Here is a 26516-nt window from a genome sequence, read left to right as displayed (position 1 = left end):
TGTGTGTGTGTGTGCGTGTGTGTGGGTGTGTGTTTGTTTGCCTGGTTATTTTTATCTGCGCAGTACAGTTTTCTCTTTATTAGACATTCCCTCCTATAAAGAAACGGTCTCTGCCGGATGGTGTCGCAAGAACAGGTTTTCGATGCTGAATCCACGGTCGGGAGTCTATCCGGTTTTCCATCCTAGAATTGATAAACTCGGTTTCATCAGCATCAATACACTTAAAAAATATAACTTTATCTTCGTCTTGGCATTTTGTGAAGAGCCAAACAGTCTTCCTGCTAGGGTTGGGGGCGGAGATGGAGTTACTGAGGGGCCCCGAGGAGGTCCCCGGCCCCTGCAGGCGGTCAGAAGAGGCCGCCAGCACCAAATGCCCTTTATATATGCGTTACAATAACCTTGATGACGATCCTAAGGAGAACAACGTATAGTTGAGTGATGACGAATCGCGGACACACTTTGAGGAAGAAGCACAATTACCCTCAAAAAAGAAGGCGGAGACGTTGGAAAGGGAAGTCATTAACGAAACAGATGAAGTTAGTAAAGAAACAAGAAATTACAGTTGTTGAAAGACAACTGAAGGTGCCGTGAACCTTCCACTGCATCTTTTACGGAGACTGTGAAAACAAAAGTTGTTGTACGTAGAAAGAGGTGAAGAAAGGGGGAACAAAACTGTTAACCCAGCCTCTTGGGGGGCAAGCCAGCCCAACTAAGAGCCGGTCCCAAGCTCGGAGGAATGGGGAGGGTTGCTGACCCTGGCTTGACTGTCCGGGTGGGATGCTGACCTTGGCTTAACTGCCCGGGTGGGATAATGATCGCTGACCTTGGCTTGATTGCCCGTGTGGGATGTTGACCTTGGCTTGCTTGCCCGGGTGGGATGCGGCCCTTAGCTTGATTGCCGGGGTGGAATGTGGCCCTTGGCTTGATTGGTCTGGTGGGATGCGGACCTTAGCTTGATTGCAAGGGTGGGATGTGGCCCTTGGCTTGATTGTTCTGGTGGGATGCGGACCTTAGCTTGATTGCAAGGGTGGGATGTGGCCCTTGGCTTGACTACTCTGGTGGGATGCGAACCTTAGCTTGATTGCCGGGGTGGGATGTGGCCCTTGGCTTGATAGCTCTGGTGGGATGCAGACCTTAGCTTGATTGCAAGGGTGGGATGTGGCCCTTGGCTTGATAGCTCGGGTAGGATGCGGACCTTTGCTTGATTGCCGGGGTGGGATGTGGCCCTTGGCTTGATTGCTCTGGTGGGATGCGGACCTTAGCTTGATTGCCGGGGTGGGATGTGGCCCTTTGCTTGATTACTCTGGTGGGATGCGGACCTTAGCTTGATTGCCGGGGTGGGATGTGGCCCTTGGCTTGATAGCTCGGGTGGGATGCAGACCTTAGCTTGATTGCCGGGGTGGGATGTGGCCCTTGGCTTGATTGCTCTGGTGGGATGGGGACCTTAACTTGATTGCCGGGGTGGGATGTGGCCCTTGGCTTGATAGCTCAGGTGGGATGCGGACTTTGGCTTGATTGCCAGGGTGGGATAATGATTGCTGACCTTGGCTTAATCGCCCGGGTGGGATGAGGACCTTGGCTTGATTGCCCGGGTGGGATAATGATTGCTGACCTTGGCTTAATTGCCCGGGTGGGATGCAGACCTTGGCTTGATTGCCCGGGTGGGATAATGATTGATGACCTTGGCTTAATCGCACGGGTGGGATGCGGACCTTGGCTTGATCGCCCGGGTGGGATAATAATTGTGGACCTTGGTTTAATCGCCCAGGTGGGATGCGGACCTTGGCTTAATCGCCTGGGTGGGATGCGGACCTTGGCTTGATCGCCCGGGTGCGATAACGATTGCGGACCTTGGCTTAATCGCCCGGGTGGGATGCAGACCTTGGCTTAATCGCCCGGGTGGGATGCGGACCTTGGCTTAATCGCCCGGGTGGGATGCGGACCTTGGCTTAATCGCTCGGGTGGGATAATGACTGCTGACCTTGGCTTAATCGCCCGGGTGGGATGCAGACCTTGGCTTAATCGCCCGGGTGGGATGCGGACCTTGGCTTGATCGCCCGGGTGAGATAATGACTGCGGACCTTGGCTTAATCGCCCGGGTGGGATGAAGACCTTGGCTTAATCGCCCGGGTGGGATGCGGATCTTGTCTTAATCGTCCAGGTGGGATAATGATTGCTGACCTTGGCTTAATCGCCCGGGTGGGATGCAGACCTTGGCTTGATCGCCCGGGTGGGATGCGGACCTTGGCTTAATCGCCCGGGTGGGATAATGATTGCTGACCTTGGCTTAATCGCCCGGGTGGGATAATGATTGCTGACCTTGGCTTAATCGCCCGGGTGGGATAATGATTGCTGACCTTGGCTTCATCGCCCGGGTGGGATGCGGACCTTGGCTTAATTGCCCGGGTGGGATAATGATTGCTGACCTTGGCTTAATCGCCCGGGTGGGATGCAGACCTTGGCTTAACCGCCCGGGTAGGATGCGGACCTTGGCTTAATCGCCCGGGTGGGATAATGATTGCTGACCTTGGCTTAATCGCCCGTGGATAATGATTGCGGACCTTGGCTTAATCTCCTGGGTGGGATGCGGACCTTGGCATAATCGCCCGGATGGTATGCAGACCTTGGCTTAATCACCCGGGTGGGATGCAGACCTGGGCTTAATCGCCCGGGTGGGATAATGACTGCTGACCTTGGCTTAATCGCCCGGGTGGGATGCGGACCTTGGCTTAATCGCCCGGGTGGGATGCTGACCTTGGCTTAATCGCCCGGGTGGATGCGGACCTGGCTTAATGGGTGGGATGCGGACCTTGGCTTAATCGTCCGGGTGGGATAATGATTGCTGACCTTGGCTTAATCTCCCGGGTGGGATGCGGACCTTGGCTTAATTGCCAGGGTGGGATGATGATTTCGGACCTAGGCTTAATGGCCCGGGTGGGCTGCGGACCTCGGCTTAATTGCCCGGCTGGGATGCGGACCTTGGCTTAATTGCCCGGGTGGGATGCGGACCTTGGCTTAATTGCCCGGGTGGGATAATGATTGCGGACCTTGGCTTAATCGCCCGGGTGGGATAATGATTGCGGACCTTGGCTTAATCGCCCGGGTGGGATGCAGACCTTGGCTTGATTGCCCGGGTGGGATAATGATTGCGGACCTTGGCTAAATCGCATGTGTGGGATGCAGACCTTGGCTTGATTGCCCGGGTGGGATGCAGACCTTGGCTTGATTGCCCGGGTGGGATAATGATATATACATACACTTATAAACATACACTCTGTTCTCATGTACACTTGTATATACTCAAACCATTCACTTTAAACACACACACTCCACATTATACTCATCCTTCAGCTCTTCTCATATGCACTAACATGCCCACTAGCAAAACAACTCACTCAAACTGTACCCACTTATTCTGATACCACTCTTGGATTAGTTAATGAAAAAATCTATGGAAATCCTTCCTTCATGACTGCATTTGGATAGTCGTAGGAACAGCGGCTCCTACCGGGTCCGCATTAAGGGCACGGTGTGGTGGTAATTACAACATTACTAGCACGTACGACGGGGTTTTGACAAGCGGACAGGCGTGTTTATGTCTCCTCTCTTCTTCCTCTCCCTCCTCTACATAAACATTTTCTTCCTGCAAAATTCCACCTCTTCCCTTTTTTTTATCCTCCGTCTATTCCTCTTTCTTTTTTCCTCATCTCCTTTTCTACTTCATTTTTTCTTGCATCACTATCACCATCAAGACCACTACCAACATATCCATCCTCTTCCTCCTCCTCCTCCACCTCCACCTCCACCTCCTCCTCCTCCTCCTCCTCCTCCTCTTCCTCCTCCTTCTCCAAGATGCCGAGAACTTGGACTGTCTAATGTATGGGGGAGAAAGGATCAGCTCATCAACATGATCCTTCAGAATTCCCAACCTGACACAGCTCCAGGTACTGACGCCACACCTGCTCTCATCAGTGATATGGCACCTCACGCTGAAGCCACTCAACGCCCTCGTTGCGAAGATGCTCATTCGCTTGACTCTAAGGATGGGCAGTCACGCCAGCCTGCTGCCACCGTGCCGCCATACCAGGACAACCCCATGAATCTACTCCACAGCGAGACCGACCAATCACACCACTCTAATCACTCTGAATTGAACCTTTCTAATACTGACCTGCCTCTCTGCTCCGACATTCAGAAAATTGCCCTTGATATTGAGAGCACTGAAAACCGTATAAATACCAAAGACTTGGAAATCGAGCTACTTAATGAAGAAGTCAGGACTGCTTACGAAACAATTAGGTCACTGCAGACACGAGTCACCCATCTGGAACAAGAGCTTCAGTCTAGCACCAGCAGGGAAGAGCCCGTGACAAGGAGCTCCACCCCACTTTTTATTTTTTTAAATGAATTTTTTTTTTTTTTACGTCGTGGCCTATTGCGCCGGCAGGCTTGTTCCCGGTGGATCCTGATGGTCGGCCCAAGGCTTCTTCCCGGTGGGGCCTGATGGTCGGCCCAGCCCGTTCTGGCGCAGGCGAGTGTTTATAGTGGCGCCATCTTGCATTGGCTCATACTGCCCTCCCGGAGATCATCTTTAATCCTAGAATCTAGTGTCCGGGTTGATAGATGGTCTTCTGGACAGCATGTGGGTAGTTTTAAGTCACTCGGCGGCGGCTGAAAAATCCCAGGAGAAAAATGACCCTATGAAACTAAGCGTTTGTCAGGTTGTACCACATGTAAAGCTAGTCCAATTCAGTGCCCAAATTGAAACATATAATGAACACTTGCTAAGATGGGGTGAATCTAAGCGTTTGTCAGGTTGTACCACATGTAAAGCTAGTCCAATTCAGTGCCCAAATTGAAACATATAATGAACACTTGCTAAGATGGGGTGAATCAAATGGCGTTAAGATCATCAAAACCCCTCCTTTCTTCATACTTAGCACTGGTCATTTAGATGATCTCTGCTTTGAATCTGATGAAAATAACTCAACACTTAGTAGACTTGGTGCAGTCAGACTACTTGACTCAATTGATTCACAATGTCCTGACTTTAATTTATGTAAGAACTGGAATAAAGTTAAAACGACCCCTTTAACTGTAAATAATGTTAATAAGATTACACAAACTTCGTCCCCACAACTACCCCTTCATCGTTCCCACCCTGTGCTACAACCTCTATCCCACAGATCGACCCCCAGTGCTACCCCCCACCCCCCACCAGGCCCCTATGTACGCAATGCTGTCCCTCACCGCTTCCGTGGCAGACGGGAGCACAGTGGACGGGAGCACCTAACTGCTGCATCGCGGCCCGACACAGACCCCTTGCCAATTCCTGCCGCTCGCTGGAGTCATCACGTGTATGGGAGGGCCACGGCCAGCCACAACACTCCTCCATGGCGCCACGGCGATGAGCAGTCTCAGCCTGTCTCGAGCTGTGCACCTCACCACGCAGCTCCGAGCTCGCCAACTCCTGTCACTCGCTGGAGTCATCACGTGCAGGGGAGGGCCACGGCCAGCCACAACACTCCTCCATGGCGCCACGGCGATGAGCAGTCTCAGCCTGTCTCGAGCTGTGCACCTCACCACGCAGCTCCGAGCTCGCCAACTCCTGTCACTCGCTGGAGTCATCACGTGCAGGGGAGGGCCACGGCCAGCCACAACACCGCCCCCCCATGGTGCCACGGTGATGTACAGTCTCAGCCTGTCTCGAGCTGTGCACCTCACCATGCAGCTCCGAGATCTGGGTGTTATAATTGTGGGGAACACAACCATAGACTGGCTACCTGTCGATTCGACCACAGACTGAGGTGCGGTAATTGCCGTCGCATTGGTCACAAAGAAAGGTTATGCCAGCTTCCTGTCGAATAGGAGTCCGGCCATGAAGACAGAGCCACTTACACGAAAAAAAAGGACAAATTGGAAATTGAACAAATCAATGCACAAAGTCTTTTATGTAATCTTGACGAAATACGTCTTTTAGTGAACGAACGTCAACCTGACATTTTATGTGTGAGTGAAACCTGGTTGACCAATGATGTTTTAGACCAGCACATTGCCATGCCTGATTTTAATGTATATAGACGTGACAAAAGCAGAGGTGGAGGAGTGTGTATATATGTTAGGAATATTTGTACTGTCACTGTGATTGATGTAAACATTGACCGAGTCGAGGGGATTGAGGACTTATGGCTTACCGTGCAATGCCGAAAACTACCTTCTATAACAATTGGCTGCATGTACCGTCACCCGCACGCTAACTCCTTCACATTTGACTACATTTTAGATGTTTTTATTATATACACCTCAGAAATAAGCCTTTTTATGTGTTGGGTGACTTTAATTGTAATTTTTTATCTAAAAACAACAAAATGGAACAAGTAATTAATAATACAAAATTAAGTCAGTCAGTAAATTAGCCAATAAGAACTACATCCCTGTCGGCAACATTATTGGATCTTATTGTGACAAATAATCCTGCCTTAGTGTTGGACCATGATGGTATTGTTTGCCCCATTGCTGACCATGACTTGCTAACTCTCACTCTTGACATTGCCAAACCTAAAAGGCTAACTATAACAAAAACATTCCGAGAAATGAAGAACTACTCACCATAATTATTCTGTAATTTATTAATATCAGAAAGTAAGACATTAGATAACATCTACATTACTGGTAATGTCAGTACTCAAGTTAAGGTTCTTAATGGTGTCTTTTTGAAATGTCTTGATTTTTGCGCACCCTTAGTGACAAAGGAATTGAAAAGACCCTTTGCTAAATGGCTTAATGAAGAGTTAAGAACTTTGATACAACAAAATAACAATGCCTTGAAAGCCTGGAAAAAAGACACAAGCAACGTTAACCTAGTAAATACTTATAAAAACTTAAAGTGCCAAGTCAGAAGATCTATTCACTAATTTAAATCCGAATTCTACAAAAAAAAAATGACAACAAAGGTAATAGCAAAATCATTTGGAAAACCATTAAGGAACTTATCCCTAATAATAAAAGCAGTAATCTGCCTGTCACATGTAACCATAAAGAAACTACCATGCAGACTGCTAAGCTCTTCAATGATTTTTTTGCTAACGTTGGTAGAATCACTTTTGAAAAGACACAATTAGGTGACTCCTCACGTCTCCCAACTGCAGATCCAGTTGACATCACTGATCCTAACTGTCTGTTCAGACCTGAGCCTATTGACTGGCAAACTTTAGTCCTTACCATTGCACATATGAACAATAGTGATGCATGTGGGTCTGATGGGATACCACTGAGATTCCTTAATGATTCCCTTCCTGTTATTTTCTCCTATTTAACCACCATCATGAACACGTCAATAGTCACAGGAATTTTTCCCACAGCATGGAAATTCTCAATCGTGGTACCCATCCTCAAGACTGGTGATGTAAACGACCCCAGTAATTATCGTCCCATATCTCTCCTCCCAGTCCTCTCCAAACTACTAGAAAAAATAGTTTCATCACAGTTGATTCAGCATCTGGAATCAAATCACCTACTTATTAATGCTCAGCATGGCTTCAGACCAAAGTTATCAACTACTTCAGCTCTATTAACACTAAATAAGAATCTATATTCCAACATGGATAATAAAAATGTCTCTCTGGTCACTCTCTGCGATTTATCAAAGGCCTTTGACAGCGTTATTCATGTTATTTTACTTAAAAAAATACCTTAAATGCAATGTGGATCCATTCTGGTTCGAGAGTTACCTTAGTAACAGAACACAATCAGTGTGATTAAATGACACCGTGTCTGATAAGACAGGTATTTCATATGGGGTGCCTCAAGGGTCTGTTCTTGGCCCTATTCTCTTTAATATTTATGTGAATGATCTTGCTTCATTCCTCCTCAACTGTGACGTCATTCAATACGCAGACGACACCCAAATTATTCTTTCAAGTAATATTGATAATTTAAAGGACCTTATACAAAAAGCTGAAGACTAAATTAGCTAAAGCATACTTTAATGCAAATGGTCTAATGCTCAATGCCTCAAAAAACAATGTATCTTTATTGGATCCAGAAGGCTTTTATCACTGATTCCAATACCAGGACAGCAAGTTTAAATACCCCAGTATCATCGAAGAACTTAGGCATATATTTTGATAACCATCTATCGTCGATGCACATATCACATAATTAATTAAAAAGATTATTTATTTTAAGAATAAAAGAATATTTTAATAAATAAACAAGTATAAATGTTAGTAGTATCATTAGTTATGTTATGAGTATCATTAACTATGGAATAATCTACATAACCAACAACCAACAAATAGAAACAGTACAAAAAATAAAAAATTTTGCAGCCAAAGTGGCTCTCGGAGGCGCTGCAAAAAGTGACCATGTTACTCCCTTCCTTAGGGAACTGAAATGGCTGAAAATAAATCACCAGTATGTGTATGAGATTATAACACTCACATATAGGATAATCAACCATGACCTCCCTGAGTGGTTGCTCCCATTAGCTCGTGTTCGTGACAGTCGCCGTCACCATGTAAACACCAGGCAGACTGAACACCTACATGTACCCCGGTGTAACACTTGTTGCCACCAGGTCTTTCCAAGTGAGTGCTCCTCACTTTGGAACAACCTGCCTCCTGTTGTATGTTCACTTTCACATCACTGCTCAATTTTTTTTACTTAATAGACAATTTTCCCAGTAGCTTATCTAACTTTTATTATTTTTTTTTATTTTTCGTCCCATATATGATTTTATTTATTTTACATCTGACTGTGATAGGCCTTGCCCTGTTAAATATTTTTCTTGTTTTTATTTTGACTCAGCTGTTGCTTTATGGTCCAATACTTATTAGCTCCCTGTGCCTAATTTTAGTTTTTAGAACGTCTTGCTAAACTTCACTGGCCATATTGTATGGGACGTTTGTTATAACTCTAATTGATTATAAGATATATGTCAAGAATAACCATTGTAATAATGGAAATAAGTTCTATTCTATTCTATTCTATTCTATTCCTCCTCCTCCTCCTCCTCCCGCCCCGCTGATGAGAGCTCTGCCTCACGATTTTCTCTAAGTCCATTGTTATTGTTTCACGAGCGCCTCTACAGACAGACTGAGCCTGATAGGTGCCTTGCAGTGCACCATACAAACTAGTTCCTAACCCAGTAATATCCAGAACGCGCATGGATCATTACGATTTCGGACATAAAACAGTCTTTACGAGTTTTACGTTATTTTCTTCTCTTTAATAAGGTAAATAATAGCGCATGTATTTGTATTTTGATTTTAAACGATTACATTCCTGATATATTAGTACGCGGGGTCTATCGCTGCCAGCCGCCACGTAGCAGTCTGACAGTCTTCCTCGCGGCGCCATGATGGAAGGACAGATACAACTAAGGATAAAGACGAGATGACTTTAGAATTTACCCAAACGATGATTTTGAGATAGCTTTTAAATATTCGAACGATGACTATATGAAGAATTTACCTAGTGTGAAAAATGTTTGGTATAGAGGAGGAAGGGAGAGTAGAATAGGCAGGTAAAGGTAAAGAAGCGCGTGGCCTCAGTGCTCCTCCTCCTCCTCCTTATCATCGTCATCATCATCTAACTTAGCAACTACCCTCTACCTGTGTTCCTCTTCTCTTCCTCTCACTGTACTTTAACATCGTCTTTTTTAATCTTCTGTTATCTCTCTCTCTCTCTCTCTCTCTCTCTCTCTCTCTCCTTTCTTTGGTTCACATCATTGTATCTTTCTTAATTCTTTCTCTCCTCTTTCTCTCCTTACACTATGTGCTCTTTTTTCAAATTTCTTTCATAAGTGTACACGCATGTGTGTGTGTGTGTGTGTGTGTGTGTGTGTGTGTGTGTGTGTGTGTGTGTGTGTGTGTGTGTGTGTGTGTGTGTGTGTGTGTGTGTTTGCCTGGTTATTTTTATCTGCGCAGTACAGTTTTCTCTTTATTAGACATTCCCTCCTATAAAGAAACGGTCTCTGCCGGATGGTGTTGCAAGAACAGGTTTTCGATGTTGAATCCACGGTCGGGAGTCTATCCGGTTTTCCATCCTAGAATTGATAAACTCGGTTTCATCAGCATCAATACACTTAAAAAATATATTAACTTTATCTTCGTCTTGGCATTTTGTGAAGAGCCAAACAGTCTTCCTGCTAGGGCCGGGGGCGGGGGTCGAGGGGGAAGCCTTGGGCCTCCTCACGGCAGAGACGGAGTTACTGAGGGGCCCCGAGGAGGTCCCCGGCCCCTGCAGGCGGTCAGAAGAGGCCGCCAACACCAAATGCCCTCAATATATGCGTTACCCTAACCTTGATGACGATCCTAAGGAGAACAACGTATAGTTGAGTGATGACGAATCGCGGACACACTTTGAGGAAGAAGCACAATTACCCTAAAAAAAGAAGGCGGAGACGTTGGAAAGGGAAGTCATTAACGAAACAGATGAAGTTAGTAAAGAAACAAGAAATTACAACTGAAGGTGCCGTGAACCTTCAACTGCATCTTTTACGGAGACTGTGAAAACAAAAGTTGTTGTACGTAGAAAGAGGTGAAGAAAGGGGTAACAAAACTGTTAACCCAGCCTCTTGGGGGGCAAGCCAGCCCAACTAAGAGCCGGTCCCAAGCCCGGAGGAATGGGGAGGGTTGCTGACCCTTGCTTGACTGTCCGGGTGGGATGCTGACCTTGGCTTAACTGCTCGGGTGGGATAATGATCGCAGACCTTGGCTTGATTGCCCGGGTGGGATGTTGACCTTGGCTTGATTGCCCGGGTGGGATACGGACCATAGCTTGATTGCCTGGGTGGGATGTGGCCCTTGGCTTGATTGCTCTGGTGGGATGCGGACCTTAGCTTGATTGCAAGGGTGGGATGTGGCCCTTGGCTTGATTGCTCTGGTGGGATGCGGACCTTAGCTTGATTGCCGGGGTGGGATGTGGCCCTTGGCTTGATTGCTCTGGTGGGATGCGGACCTTAGCTTGATTGCCGGGGTGGGATGTGGCCCTTGGCTTGATTGCTCTGGTGGGATGCGGACCTTAGCTTGATTGCCGGGGTGGGATGTGGCCCTTGGCTTGATAGCTCTGGTGGGATGCGGACCTTAGCTTGATTGCCGGGGTGGGATGTGGCCCTTGGCTTGATAGCTCAGGTGGGATGCGGACCTTTGCTTTATTGCCGAGGTGGGATGTGGCCCTTGGCTTGATTGCTCTGGTGGGATGCGGACCTTAGCTTGATTGCCAGGGTGGGATAATGATTGCTGACCTTGGCTTAATCGCCCGGGTGGGATGCGGACCTTGGCTTGATTGCCCGGGTGGGATAATGATTGCTGATCTTGGCTTAATCGCCCGGGTGGGATTCGGACCTCGGCTTGATTGCCCGGGTGGGACAATGATTGATGACCTTGGCTTAATCGCCCGGGTGGGATGCGGACCTTGGCTTGATCGCCCGGGTGGGATAATGATTGCGGACTATGGCTTAATCGTCCGGGTGGGATGCGGACCTTGGCTTAATCGCCCGGGTGGGATGCGGACCTTGGCTTGATTGCCCGGGTGGGATAATGATTGATGACCATGGCTTAATCGCCCGGGTGGGATGCGGACCTTGGCTTGATCGCCCGGGTGGGATAATGATTGCGGACCTTGGCTTAATCGCCCGGGTGGGATGCGGACCTTGGCTTAATCGCCCGGGTGGGATAATGATTGCTGACCTTGGCTTAATCGCCCGGGTGGGATGCGGACCTTGGCTTAATCGCCCGGGTGGGATGCGGACCTTGGCTTAATCGCCCGGGTGGGATGCGGACCTTGGCTTAATCGCCCGGGTGGGATAATGATTGCTGACCTTGGCTTAATCGCCCGGGTGGGATGCGGACCTTGGCTTAATCGTCCGGGTGGGATGCGGACCTTGGCTTAATCGCCCGGGTGGGATAATGACTGCTGACCTTGGCTTAATCGCCCGGGTGGGATGCGGACCTTGTCTTAATCGCCCGGGTGGGATGCTGACCTCGGCTTAATCGCTCGGGTGGGATGCGGACCTTGGCTTAATCGTCCGGGTGGGATGCAGACCTTGGCTTAATCGTCCGGGTGGGATGCGGACCTTGGCTTAATCGCCCGGGTGGGATGCGGACCTTGGCTTAATCGCCCGGGTGGGATAATGATTGCTGACCTTGGCTTAATTGCCCGGGTGGGATGCAGACCTTGGCTTAATTGCCCGGGTGGGATGCTGACCTTGGCTTAATCGCCCGGGTGGGATGCAGACCTTGGCTTAATTGCCCGGGTGGGATGCAGACCTTGGCTTAATCGCCCGGGTGGGATAATGATTGCTGACCTTGGCTTAATTGCCCGGGTGGGATGCAGACCTTGGCTTAATTGCCCGGGTGGGATGCAGACCTTGGCTTAATTGCCCGGGTGGGATGCAGACCTTGGCTTAATTGCCCGGGTGGGATGCAGACCTTGGCTTGATTGCCCGGGTGGGATGCAGACCTTGGCTTGATTGCCCGGGTGGGATGCAGACCTTGGCTTGATTGCCCGGGTGGGATGCAGACCTTGGCTTGATTGCCCGGGTGGGATAATGATTGTTGACCTTGGCTTAATCGTCCAGGTGCGATGCGGACCTTGGCTTAATCGCCTGGGTGGGATGCAGACCTTGGCTTGATTGCCCGGGTGGGATGCAGACCTTGGCTTGATTGCCCGGTGGGATGCAGACCTTGGCTTAATCGCCGGTGGGATGCAGACCTTGGCTTGATTGCCCGGGTGGGATGCAGACCTTGGCTTGATTGCCCGGGTGGGATGCAGACCTTGGCTTAATCGCCCGAGTGGGATAATGATTTTTGACCTTGGCTTAATCGCCCGGGTGGAATAATAATTGCGGACCTTGGCTTAATCGCCCGGGTGGGATGCAGACCTTGGCTTGATTGCCCGGGTGGGATAATGATATATACATACACTTATAAACATACACTCTGTTCTCATGTACACTTGTATATACTCCAACCATTCACTTTAAACACACACACTCCACATTATACTCATCCTTCAGCTCTTCTCATATGCACTAACATGCCCACTAGCAAAACAACTCACTCAAACTTTACCCACTTATTCTGATACCACTCTTGGATTAGTTAATGAAAAAATCTTTGCAACTCCTTCCTTCATGACTGCATCTGGATAATCTTAGGAACAGCGGCTCCTACCGGGTCCGCATTAAGGGCACGGTGTGGTGGTAATTACAACATTACTAGCACGTACGACGGGGTTTTGAGAAGCGGACAGGCGTGTTTATGTCTCCTCTCTTCTTTCTCTCCCTCCTCTACATAAACATTTTATTTCTGCAAAATTCCGCCTCTTCCCTTTTTTTTCCCTCCGTCTATTCCTCTTTCTTTTTTCCTCATCTCCTTTTCTACTTCATTTTTTCTTGCATCAATACCACCATCAAGACCACTGCCAACATATCCATCCTCTTCCTCCTCCTCCTCCTCCTCCTCCTCCTCCTCCTCCTCCTCCTCCTTCTCCTTCTCCTCCTCCTCCTCCTCTTCCTCCTCCTTCTCCAAGATGGCGGTGTGTTTGCCTGTGCCTGGACAGCTCATCTGATTTCCTGGCTCTGTGGCTTAACTATACACCTTCAGCGCTGCATGATGTGGCCAGAAGGCGCATAAGCACAGTAAGAGCATACGGGCACATTTAGAAAAGTTAAGGATTTGGACTTTATGTTTTTTGCCTGTGAAATCTTGGTGCTCAAAGTAATCCCCCCCTTGAGTACTCTGCTGGGGTTGGCGCATGCGCTCTGAGTTAAAGTGACGTCATCGTTACCATGACAACGGTGGCTCGTTATAATCAACTTTCAACCACTTGTAACCCAATCCCATATACACCACCGTCTTTTGCCCAAGCTCATTAAAACTGCTCCCTAGTCTATCTATAGACAATTAAGGTGTTCAAACAGCCACCCTGTAAACACCTGACAACATGGTTGATATAGACTCAGTAACACAACCTTCTCAGACTACCACTGACAGGCACCCAGAGTCCAGAGAAACTTTAGAAAAATACAGGAAGTCAGACCTACAAAAAAGATGCCGAGAACTTGGACTGTCTAATGTATGGGGGAGAAAGGATCAGCTCATCAACATGATCCTTCAGAATTCCCAACCTGACACAGCTCCAGGTACTGACGCCACACCTGCTCTCATCAGTGATATGGCACCTCAAGCTGAAGCCACTCAACGCCCTTATTGCGAAGATGCTCATTCGCTTGACTCTAAGGATTGGCAGTCACGCCAGCCTGCTGCCACCGTGCCGCCATACCAGGACAACCCCATGAATCTACTCCACAGCGAGACCGACCAATCACACCACTCTAATCACTCTGAATTGCACCTTTGTAATACTGACCTGCCTCTCTGCTCCGACATTCAGAAAATTGCCCTTGATATTGAGAGCATTAAAAACCGTATAAATACCAAAGACTTGGAAATCGAGCTACTTAATGAAGAAGTCAGGACTGCTTACGAAACAATTAGGTCACTGCAGACACGAGTCACCCATCTGGAACAAGAACTTCAGTCTAGCACCAGCAGGGAAGAGCCCGTGACAAGGAACTCCACCCCACTTTTTATTTTTTTATTTATTCTTTTTTTTTTTTTTTTTTTTTACGTCGTGGCCTATTGCGCCTGTCTCGAGCTGTGCACCTCACCATGCAGCTCCGAGATTTGGCTGTTATAACTGTGGGGAACACAACCATAGACTGGCTACCTGTCGATTCGACCACAGACTGAGGTGCGGTAATTACCGTCGCCTTGGTCACAAAGAAAGGTTATGCCACCTTCCTGTCGAATAGGAGTCCGGCCATGAAGACAGAGCCACTTACACGAAAAAAAAGGACAAAGTGGAAATTGAACATTTCCATGCACAAAGTCTTTTGTGTAATCTTGACGAAATACGTCTTTTAGTGAGCGAACGTCAACCTGACATTTTATGTGTGAGTGAAACCTGGTTGACCAATGATGTTTTAGACCAGCACATTGCCATGCCTGATTTTAGTGTATATAGACGTGACAAAAGCAGAGGTGGAGGAGTGTGTATATATGTTAGGAATATTTGTACTGTCACTGTGATTGATGTAAACACTGACCGAGTCGAGGGGATTGAGGACTTATGGCTTACCGTGCAATGCCGAAAACTACCTTCTATAACAATTGGCTGCATGTACCGTCACCCGCACGCTAACTCTTTCACATTTTGACTACATTTTAGATGTTTTTATTATATACACCTCAGAAATAAGCCTTTTTATGTGTTGGGTGACTTTAATTGTAATTTTTTTATCTAAAAACAACACAATGGAACAAGTAATTAATAATACAAAATTAAGTCAGTCAGTAAATTAGCCAATAAGAACTACATCCCTGTCGGCAACATTATTGGATCTTATTGTGACAAATAATCCTGCCTTAGTGTTGGACCATGATGGTATTGTTTGCCCCATTGCTGACCATGACTTGCTAACTCTCACTCTTGACATTGCCAAACCTAAAAGGCTAACTATAACAAAAACATTCCGAGAAATGAAGAACTACTCACCATAATTATTCTGTAATTTATTAATATCAGAAAGTAAGACATTAGATAACATCTACATTACTGGTAATGTCAGCACTCAAGTTAAGGTTCTTAATGGTGTCTTTTTGAAATGTCTTGATTTTTGCGCACCCTTAGTGACAAAGGAATTGAAAAGACCCTTTGCTAAATGGCTTAATGAAGAGTTAAGAACTTTGATAAAACAAAAAACAATGCCTTGAAAGCCTGGAAAAAAGAGAAAAGCAACGTTAACCTAGTAAATACTTATATAAACTTAAAGTGCCAAGTCAGAAGATCTATTCACCACTTTAAATCCGAATTCTACAACAAAAAAATTGACAACAAAGGTAATAGTAAAATCATTTGGAAAACCATTAAGGAACTTATCCCTAATAATAAAAGCAGTAATCTGCCTGTCACATGTAACCATAAAGAAACTACCATGCAGACTGCTAAGCTCTTCAATGATTTTTTTGCTAACGTTGGTAGAATCACTTTTGAAAATACACAATTAGGTGACTCCTCACGTCTCCCAACTGCAGATCCAGTTGACATCACTGATCCTAACTGTCTGTTCAGACCTGAGCCTATTGACTGGCAAACTTTAGTCCTTACCATTGCACATTATTATGAACAATAGTGATGCATGTGGGTCTGATGGGATACCACTGAGATTCCTTAATGATTCCCTTCCTGTTATTTTCTCCTATTTAACCACCATCATGAACACGTCAATAGTCACAGGAATTTTTCCCACAGCATGGAAATTCTCAATCGTGGTGCCAATCCTAAAGACTGGTGATGTAAACGACCCCAGTAATTATCGTCCCATATCTCTCCTCCCAGTCCTCTCCAAACTACTAGAAAAAATAGTTTCATCACAGTTGATTCAGCATCTGGAATCAAATCACCTACTTATTAATGCTCAGCATGGCTTCAGACCAAAGTTATCAACTACTTCAGCTCTATTAACACTAAGAATCTATATTCCAACATGGATAATAAAAATGTCTCTCTGGTCACTCTCTGCGATTTATCAAAGGCCTTTGACAGCGTTATTCATGTTATTTTACTTAAAAAAATACCTTAAATGCAATGTGGATCCATTCTGGTTCGAGAGTTACCTTAGTGACAGAACACAATCAGTGCGATTAAATGACACCGTGTCTGATAAGACAGGTATTTCATATAGGGTGCCTCAAGGGTCTGTTCTTGGCCCTATTCTCTTTAATATTTATGTTAATGATCTTGCTTCATTCCTCCTCAACTGTGACGTCATTCAATACGCAGACGACACCAAAATTATTCTTTCAAGTAATATTGATAATTTAAAGGACCTTATACAAAAAGCTGAAGACTAAATTAGCTAAAGCATACTTTAATGCAAATCGTCTAATTCTCAATGCCCCCAAAACAATGTATCTTTATTGGATCCAGAAGGCTTTTATCACTGATTCCAGTCAAAGTGGCTCTCGGAGGCGCTGCAAAAAGTGACCATGTTACTCCCTTCCTTAGGGAGCTGAAATGGCTGAAAATAAATCACCAGTATGTGTATGAGATTATAACACTCACATATAGGATAATCAACCATGACCTCCCTGAGTGGTTGCTCCCATTAGCTCGTGTTCGTGACAGTCGCCGTCACCATGTAAACACCAGGCAGACTGAACACCTACATGTACCCCGGTGTAACACTTGCCTTGCCACCAGGTCTTTCCAAGTGAGTGCTCCCTCACTTTGGAACAACCTGCCTCCTGTTGTTCACTTTCAAATCACGTCTCAATTTTTTTTTACTTAATAGGCAATTTTCCCAGTAGCTTATCTAACTTTTATTCAATTTTTAGTTTTTGGTCCCATATTTGATTTTATTTATTTTACATCTGACTGTGATAGGCCTCGCCCTGTTAAATCTTTTTCTTGTTTTTATTTTGACTCAGCACTGTTGCTTTATGGTCTAATACTTATTAGCTCTCAGTGCCTAGATTTAGTTTTTAACACGTCTGGCTAAACTTCACTGGCCTTATTGTATGGGACTTTTGTTATAAATCTAATTGATTATAAGATATATGTCAAGAATAGCCATTGTAATAATGGAAATAAGTTCTATTCTATTCTATTCTATTCTATTCCTCCTCCTCCTCCTCCTCCCGCCCCGCTGATGAGAGCTCTGCCTCACGATTTTCTCTAAGTCCATTGTTATTGTTTCACGAGCGCCTCTACAGACAGACTGAGCCTGATAGGTGCCTTGCAGTGCACCATACAAACTAGTTCCTAACCCAGTAATATCCAGAACGCGCATGGATCATTACGATTTCGGACATAAAACAGTCTTTACGAGTTCTACGTTATTTTCTTCTCTATAATAAGGTAAATAATAGCGCAAGTATTTGTATTTTGATTTTAAACGATTACATTCCTGATATATTAGTACGCGGGGTCTATCGCTGCCAGCCGCCACGTAGCAGTCTGACAGTCTTCCTCGCGGCGCCATGATGGAAGGACAGATACAACTAAGGATAAAGACGAGATGACTTTAGAATTTACCCAAACGATGATTTTGAGATAGCTTTTAAATATTCGAACGATGACTATATGAAGAATTTACCTAGTGTGAAAAATGTTTGGTATAGAGGAGGAAGGGAGAGTAGAATAGGCAGGTAAAGGTAAAGAAGCGCGTGGCCTCAGTGCTCCTCCTCCTCCTCCTTATCATCGTCATCATCATCTAACTTAGCAACTACCCTCTATCTGTGTTCCTCTTCTCTTCCTCTCACTGTACTTTAACATCGTCTTTTTTAATCGTCTCTCTCTCTCTCTCTCTCTCTCTCTCTCTCTCTCTCTCTCTCTCTCTCTCTCTCTCTCTCTCTCTCTCTCTCTCTCTCTCTCTCTCTCTCTCTCTCTCTCTCTCTCTCTCTCTCTCTCTCTCTCTCTCTCTCTCTCTCTCTCTCTCTCTCTCTCTCTCTCTCTCTCTCTTTCATTCACACCCGACCTCTGCTGAGTGAAGGTCGTGACCTCACCTGCTGCGCCCACAACATCGCTTGCCCTGTGTTTTCGTCGTGCTCTTGGGCGTTTGTGTGTTCTCGCTTGTGGACCTTGTGTGTTGCCTGTTTCCCGACACGTGTTTGGTGTGTGTTCGCTTGTGGTTTCTGCCTGTGGTTGCCTCTGTGATTTGTGTTTCCGGTGTTTGCGTGTGATCTGGCTGTTTCCAGGTGTTCTGCGTGGGTTTCAGAGTGATTCAAGTGTGTTGTGTTTCCGGTGTTTTTGCGTGTGATCTGGCTGTTTCCGGGTGTTCTGCGTGGGTTTCAGAGTGATTCAAGTGTGTTGTGTTACCGGTGTTTTTGCGTGTGATTTGGCTGCTTCTAAGTGTACTGCGTGGGTTTCAGAGCGTTTTGAGTGTGCTGTTTTGTTTTCGGTGTTTTTGCGTGTGATTTGGCTGTTTTCGAGTGTTCTGCGTTTTGAGTGTGTTGTGTTTCCAGTGCTTTTACGTGTGATTTGGCTGTTTATAGTGCTCTGCGTGGGTTTCAGAGTGTTTTGAGTATGCTGTTGTACTTCCGGTGTTTTTGCGAGTGACTTGAGGGTGTTTAGTCGTGCTTGTGCTTGGGTTTCTGAGTGTTTCGTGTGTCCCGAGTGTGACTTTGTGTTCCTGAGTGTCTCACGCGTGATTTGGGTGTGTCGACAACCCACCTTTGAATTCCTGAGGATTCAATCTGCTCCTCCTCATTACACCCTCTTTAAATCCCTAGAGGATTAACACTTCCTACACCCCTTTCCCTTACCTCACCTAAGCCCCCCCCACCCTCGCTCACCTCACATCCCTTTGCTCCTCCTCATCCCCTAGAGGATTAGCCCTTCCTACTCCTCCCTCACCCACATATTTCTAAGCCCTCCCCCCCTCACTCACCTTACCTCACATCCTATTTACCCAACCCTTCACCCACCTTACCTCGCCTCGTTCTTAACCTTTCTTGTTCTCACACACCTCACACACCTCACATCCCATCCTCCTCCTCTCTCCCACTTACCTCCTTTCCCAAACTCCCTCTCCCTCATCTCACCTATTTCCTAACCCTCCTTGATCTCACACACCTCACTCACCGCCTCCCTTCCCTCTTTACTCCCCTCACATCCCTTCCTACTCCTCCTCTCTCCCACCTCACCTATTTCCTAACCCTCCTTGATCTCACACACCTCACTCACCGCCTCTCTTTCCCCCTCTTTACTCACCTCATATCTCTTCCAACTCCTCCTCTCTCCCACCTCACCTATTTCCTAACCCTCCTTGATCTCACACACCTCACCGCCTCCCATCCCCCTCTTTACTCACCTCACATCCCTTCCTACTCCTCCTCTCTCCCACCTCACCTATTTCCTAACCCTCCTTGATCTTACACACCTCTCTTTCCCCCTCTTTACTCACCTCACATCCCTTCCTACTTCTCCTCTCTCTCACTTTTCCTCCATTACTAAACTACCTCTCACACACCTCACCCCCTTTCCTAATCCCCTTTACTCTGTGTTTTTTATCTCTTTCATTTCAGCTAAGATGGCGCCTAAGAAGTGCAGTACTTGTAACGGTAGCTTCTCAGCTCACTTTTTTACAGGGCGTTCTGCTGTCTGTCGACTGTGTCTGTCCAGGCAGCATCTCGAGACAAGACTGCAGGAGCAGGAAGAGAAGATGGAAGAAGGCCAGAATAAAATAATAGAGCTTTCTCTCACCAGGCAGCATCTCGAGACAAGACTGCAGGAGCAAGATGAGAAGATGGAAGCAGGTCAGAATAAAATAATAGAGCTTTCTCGCACTGTTGCCTCCTTGCAGGAATTCATCCAGGCTAACGTTGCTGTGGTGCCAAACCCTTCTCCAACCGCCCCCTTGCCCTCAGCGGTACCGTCGACACCAGCGGACAACACCACGCAACGGGAGGATGCTAGTGGCACCGACCATGATGGCTTCACCGTCGTGAATGGAGGAGCCAAGCCAGCCAGACAAGCGATTTATCCTGTTCATTGCTTCAACAGGTTTGCCATTCTGGAGGAGGAGGACGAGCAGGAGAGCACCTTCCTGGTGGGTGACTCCATGATTCGCCAGCAGGTCGTTGAGTTCTGCGGCAGAGTTCCTCGTCGAAGACGGAACTATTGCTATCCAGGTGCTGGGATCGACGACATAACTGCTGCTCTTGGAGATCTCCCCAGGCTACTAATGAGTCACTGTTTGTTATTCACACAGGTACGAACGACGTCACCACGACCCGGTCTGAGGAACTCCTGGAGAAGTACCGTAGGCTCATCCAGCAGTATAAGACTAAATCGCCTATCATTTTGATTTCAGGAGTTCTACCACGGACTTGGGCGGAGAGCGACTTTTTCAGTAAGGCCTTCAGCCTAAACAACCGCTTACAGACTCTTTGTAGGGAGCTTGACGTGGAGTTCCTAAACGCATGGGACAATTTCTATGGACAAAATGAGCTCTTTCACAGGGACGGATTGCACCTTTCTCCCATCGGGGCAGCCAGACTCGGAAGGCTCCTCAACGAAGCAGTGCGTGTCATCCGAACAAAAAACGAGTCACGGCCACGTCCCTCCACCCCGCCCGTGTAAATAGACGCCGTGCATCACAACAAACCCGTAACCGTGATCCCGCAAGTACCACCACCTCTATTACCAAGCCTCTAGATAACTTAAAAATCCTTAGTTTCAATGCGCGTAGCCTAAGAAACAAATTTGATGAACTGAGATGTCCTGCTTTAACAGAAAATTTTGACATAATTGCTATAACTGAAACATTTATCGACACCACAAATATTGACTTAAGTTCCGAATACAACATAGATGGCTACAGACTCTTCAACAAAGATCGTGTAAACCGTAGAGGCGGTGGCGTCGCCCTTTATGTCAAAAGCTATTTGCAACCCACTGACAAAACACCGGGAAACAGTAACATTGAACATTTGTGCGTGCGAGTAAACATTGCAAAAGTCAACTTAAATATATCTGTCACCTACAGACCTCCCGGGCAATCACTCGATGACGACCTTGAAATGTACAGCGTCTTAAGGCAGTCACTTAATAACAGCGACTCACTGATATTAGGAGACTTTAACCTCCCCCATATCGACTGGGCGACACTGTCAGGTACAGAAGGCGAGTCACATAGAATGATCGAATTTCTAGAAGAAAATTATCTAAGCCAAATGGTTTCTGAGCCAACTCGACAAAATAATATACTCGACCTTGTTATAACGACCCAAGATAACCTAGTCAGTAGTGTCACGGTAGGAGAACACCTCGGTTCTTGCGATCATAAATTAGTGCGCGTCGACATTAAAGCTCAATCATCAGTGACTGAAAATAAAGTAAAGGTGCCCAATTTCAAAAGAGCTAACTTCGTAGAAATCCGACAAAAACTGACAGAAATACAACTATCAGATGACGGCAACGTAGAGGAAGCCTGGCTAAGCCTTAAAAATCACTTACTCTCTCAGCAGAACACATTCGTCCCCTTGTGCGAGAAGCGAATTAACACTAATAAAAGCCCACCGTGGTTTAATAGCGAAATTAAACAATCAGTCAATGAGAGAAAATTGTTTTACAGGTTAAAGAAAGAACAAAGCACGCCCGAAAACATTAGACTTTATAATGATGCCAGGCGACGAGTAAAAAGACTAGTAGGTCAGGCAAAGCGTAGATACGAAGAAAATATTGCAGCCAACTGTAAAAATAATCCGAAATCTTTCTTCAGTTACATAAACAACAGAAAGGCGATCAAAAGTGGTATTGGACCTTTAACAAACAGCGACGGTGCACTAGTGACTGACAGCCAACACATTGCAAACCTCTTAAACAATTACTTTTCCTCGGTGTTTAATACTAACAGTCTTCCTCTCGCTACCACCAACACCAGTACTATTGTAAATCTCGAGCATGCATTGCCTAATTTTGAAATAACAACCGATGAAGTCCTTAAAGCTCTCCATTCACTTAAAACAAATTAAAGTCCTGGACCTGACAAAGTATATCCAACTCTGCTGAAAGAAACAAAGAGCGAAATACTCTCCTCCCTCACAACCGTATTCAATATGTCCTTGCGACAAGGCATCGTCCCTTCAGATTGGAAAAAGGCTAACGTGACACCGATTTTCAAGAAAGGAGACAAAAAAGTACCAGGTAATTACAGGCCCATTAGTCTAACTTCGGTTGTAGGTAAGCTACTTGAGGGCATAATTAGAGACAAAATTGTGAATTACCTTGAAAGCCACTCATTGATTGGGGACTCACAACATGGCTTCCGAAACAAAAGATCCTGCCTATCAAACCTATTAACCTTTTATAACAACCTCTTCACTGTTTATGACGTAACCAAATCACTGGACGTAGTCTATCTTGATTTCCAGAAAGCGTTTGATAAAGTCCCGCATCATAAACTACTTTACAAATTAAAGCAAATAGGTATTGACGGTCAAGTAAACCAATGGATCGCGAATTGGTTGAGCAACAGACAACAAAGAGTAGTGATTGACGGATTTAACTCAGAGTGGGCGCCTGTCACTAGTGGCGTCCCTCAGGGCTCGGTCCTTGGCCCAGTGCTCTTCATTATTTACATCAACGACGTGGATGTTGGACTCAATAACCGCATTAGTAAATTTGCAGACGACACAAAGATTGGCAACTCGGTTCTCACTGACGAAGACAGGCAAAGCCTCCAAGAGGATTTGCACAAAATTTCAACTTGGTCGGATAGATGGGAGATGCCCTTTAACGTAGACAAGTGCCAGGTCCTTCAAGTTGGAACGAGGAATAAGAAGTTCGAATACGAAATGCGCGGCGTTAAACTCAAAAGCGTTCAATGCGTCAAAGACTTGGGGGTCAAAATCGCGTCAAACCTCAAATTCTCACAGCAATGCATCGATGCAGCAAATAAAGCGAACAGAATGTTGGGCTTCATTAAAGAAACTTTGTATTCAAGAATAAAGATGTAATACTCCCGCTCTACAACAGTTTAGTCAGACCCCACTTGGAATATGCGGTACAGTTTTGGTCTCCCCACCATGCAAAAGATATTGCTAAATTAGAAGGTGTTCAGCGTCGGGCAACGAAAATTATCCCTTCCTTGCGCAACAAATCCTACGAAGAAAGGCTTTCTACCCTTAACATGTTCTCCTTGAGAAACGTCGCCTCCGAGGAAAACTGATCGAATGTTTTAAAATACTTAATGGTTTCACGAATGTAGACAGATCAACATTGTTTATGATCGATGACACTTTGCGCACGAGGAACAATGGCGTAAAACTCAGATGTAGACAAGTAAATTCAGACTGCACCAAATTTTTCTTCACCAACGTTGTAGTGCGAGAATGGAATAAGCTTCCACCGTCAGTGGTCCAGTGTAACACGATTGACTCCTTCAAAAATAAGCTCGACCGTCACTTCCTTCAACTTAATATCAACTAGAGTAGAAATGCAACGTTTTGGAGTCTTCTGATTAATGTAAAATCACTTAGGTTTAAGGACAGACCACCAAGTCTGGACCATGGGGTCTGTGTGGTCTGATTTTCTATGTAAATCTATGTAAATCTCTCTCTCTCTCTCTCTCTCTCTCTCTCTCTCTCTCTCTCTCTCTCTCTCTCTCTCTCTCTCTCTCTCTCTCTCTCTCTCTCTCTCTCTCTCTCTCTCTCTCTCTCTCTCTCTCTCTCTCTCTCTCTCTCTCTCTCTCTCTCCTTTCTTTTGTTCACATCATTGTATCTTTCTTAATTCTTTCTCCCTCGTTATCTCCTTACACTATTTTCTCTTTTTTCAAATTTCTTTCATAAGTGTACACGCATGTGTGTGTGTGTGTGTGTGTGTGTGTGTGTGTGTGTGTGTGTGTGTGTGAGTGTGTGTGTGTGTGTGTGTGTGTGTGTGTGTGTGTGTGTGTGTGTGTGTGTGTGTGTGTGTGTGTGTGTGTGTGTGTGTGTGTGTTTGTGTGTGTGTGTGTGTGTGTGTTTTTGCCTGGTTATTTTGATCTGCGCAGTACGGTTTCTCTTTATTAGACATTCCCTCCTATAAAGAAACGGTCTCTGCCGGATGGTTTCGCAAGAACAGGTTTTCGATACTGAATCCACGGTCGGACTCGGGAGTCTATCCGGTTTTCCATCCTAGAATTGATAAACTCGGTTTCATCAGCATCAATACACTTAAAAAATATATTAACTTTATCTTCGTCTTGGCATTTTGTGAAGAGCCAAACAGTCTTCCTGCTTGGGCCGGGGGCGGGGGCCGAGGGGGAAGCCTTGGGCCTCCTCACGGCAGAGACGGAGTTACTGAGGGGCCCCGAGGAGGTCCCCGTCCCCTGCAGGCGGTCAGAAGAGGCCGCCAACACCAAATGCCCTCAATATATGCGTTACCCTAACCTTGATGACGATCCTAAGGAGAACAACGTATAGTTGAGTGATGACGAATCGCGGACACACTTTGAGGAAGAAGCACAATTACCCTAAAAAAAGAAGGCGGAGACATTGGAAAGGGAAGTCATTAACGAAACAGATGAAGTTAGTAAAGAAACAAGAAATTACAGTTGTTGAAAGACAACTGTAGGTGCCGTGAACCTTCCACTGCATCTTTTACGGAGACTGTGAAAACAAAAGTTGTTGTCTGTAGAAAGAGGTGAAGAAAGGGGTAACAAAACTGTTAACCCAGCCTCTTGGGGGGCAAGCCAGCCCAACTAAGAGCCGGTCCCAAGCCCGGAGGAATGGGGAGGGTTGCTGACCTTGGCTTGACTGTCCGGGTGGGATGCTGACCTTGGCTTAACTGCCCGGGTGGGTTAACGATCGCTGACCTTGGCTTGATTGCCCGGGTGGGATGTTGACCTTGGCTTGATTGCCCGGGTGGGATGCGGACCTTAGCTTGATTGCAAGGGTGGGATATGGCCCTTGGCTTGATTGCTCTGGTGGGATGCGGACCTTAGCTTGATTGCCGGGGTGGGATGTGGCCCTTGGCTTGATTGCTCTGGTGGGATGTGGACCTTAGCTTGATTGCCGGGGTGGGATGTGGCCCTTGGCTTGATTGCTCTGGTGGGATGCGGACCTTAGCTTGATTGCCGGGGTGGGATGTGGCCCTTGGCTTGATAGCTCGGGTGGGATCCGGACCTTTGCTTGATTGCCGGGGTGGGATGTGGCCCTTGGCTTCATAGCTCGGGTGGGATCCGGACCTTTGCTTGATTGCCGGGGTGGGATGTGGCCCTTGGCGTTATTGCTCTGGTGGGATGCGGACCTTAGCTTGATTGCCGGGGTGGGATGTGGCCCTTGGCTTGATTGCTCTGGTGGGATGCGGACCTTAGCTTGATTGCCGGGGTGGGATGTGGCCCTTGGCTTGATAGCTCGGGTGGGATGCGGACCTTGGCTTGATTGCCAGGGTGGGATAATGATTGCTGACCTTGGCTTAATCGCCCGGGTGGGATGCGGACCTTGGCTTGATTGCCCGGGTGGGATAATGATTGCTGATCTTGGCTTAATCGCCCGGGTGGGATGTGGACCTTGGCTTGATCGCCCGGGTGGGATAATAATTGCAGACCTTGGCTTAATCGCCCGGGTGGGATGCGGACCTTGGCATAATCTCCTGGGTGGGATGCGGACCTTGGCTTGATCGCCCGGGTGGGATAATCATTGCGGACCTTGGCTTAATCGCCCGGGTGTGATGCAGACCTTGGCTTAATCGCCCGGGTGGGATGCGGACCTTGGCTTAATCGCCCGGGTGGGATAATGACTGCTGACCTTGGCTTAATCGCCCGGGTGGGATGCAGACCTTGGCTTAATCGCCCGGTGGGATGCGGACCTTGGCTTGATCGCCCGGGTGGGATAATGATTGCGGACCTTGGCTTAATCGCCCGGGTGGGATAATGACTGCTGACCTTGGCTTAATCGCCCGGGTGGGATGCAGACCTTGGCTTAATCGCCCGGTGGGATGCGGATCTTGGCTTAATCGCCCGG

General features: G+C 46.8%; 1 long non-coding RNA gene across 1 annotated transcript; it reads right to left on the bottom strand.

Moving 5' to 3' along the window:
* Positions 1-645: 645 nt before the first annotated feature.
* Positions 646-26251, bottom strand: LOC126996770 (uncharacterized). Its single transcript, XR_007751504.1, has 3 exons — positions 25801-26251; positions 25367-25614; positions 646-823 (listed from the first exon to the last, which is right to left on the bottom strand). It is a non-coding gene; the product is annotated as an uncharacterized LOC126996770 (long non-coding RNA).
* Between the last annotated feature and the right edge of the window lie 265 nt (positions 26252-26516).

Source organism: Eriocheir sinensis, chromosome 1 (assembly GCF_024679095.1).
Source record: "Eriocheir sinensis breed Jianghai 21 chromosome 1, ASM2467909v1, whole genome shotgun sequence".
Lineage (NCBI taxonomy): Eukaryota > Metazoa > Arthropoda > Malacostraca > Decapoda > Varunidae > Eriocheir > Eriocheir sinensis.
The sequence above is the reverse complement of the archived record's forward strand: the minus strand, read 5'-3'. Positions and strand labels throughout refer to the sequence as shown.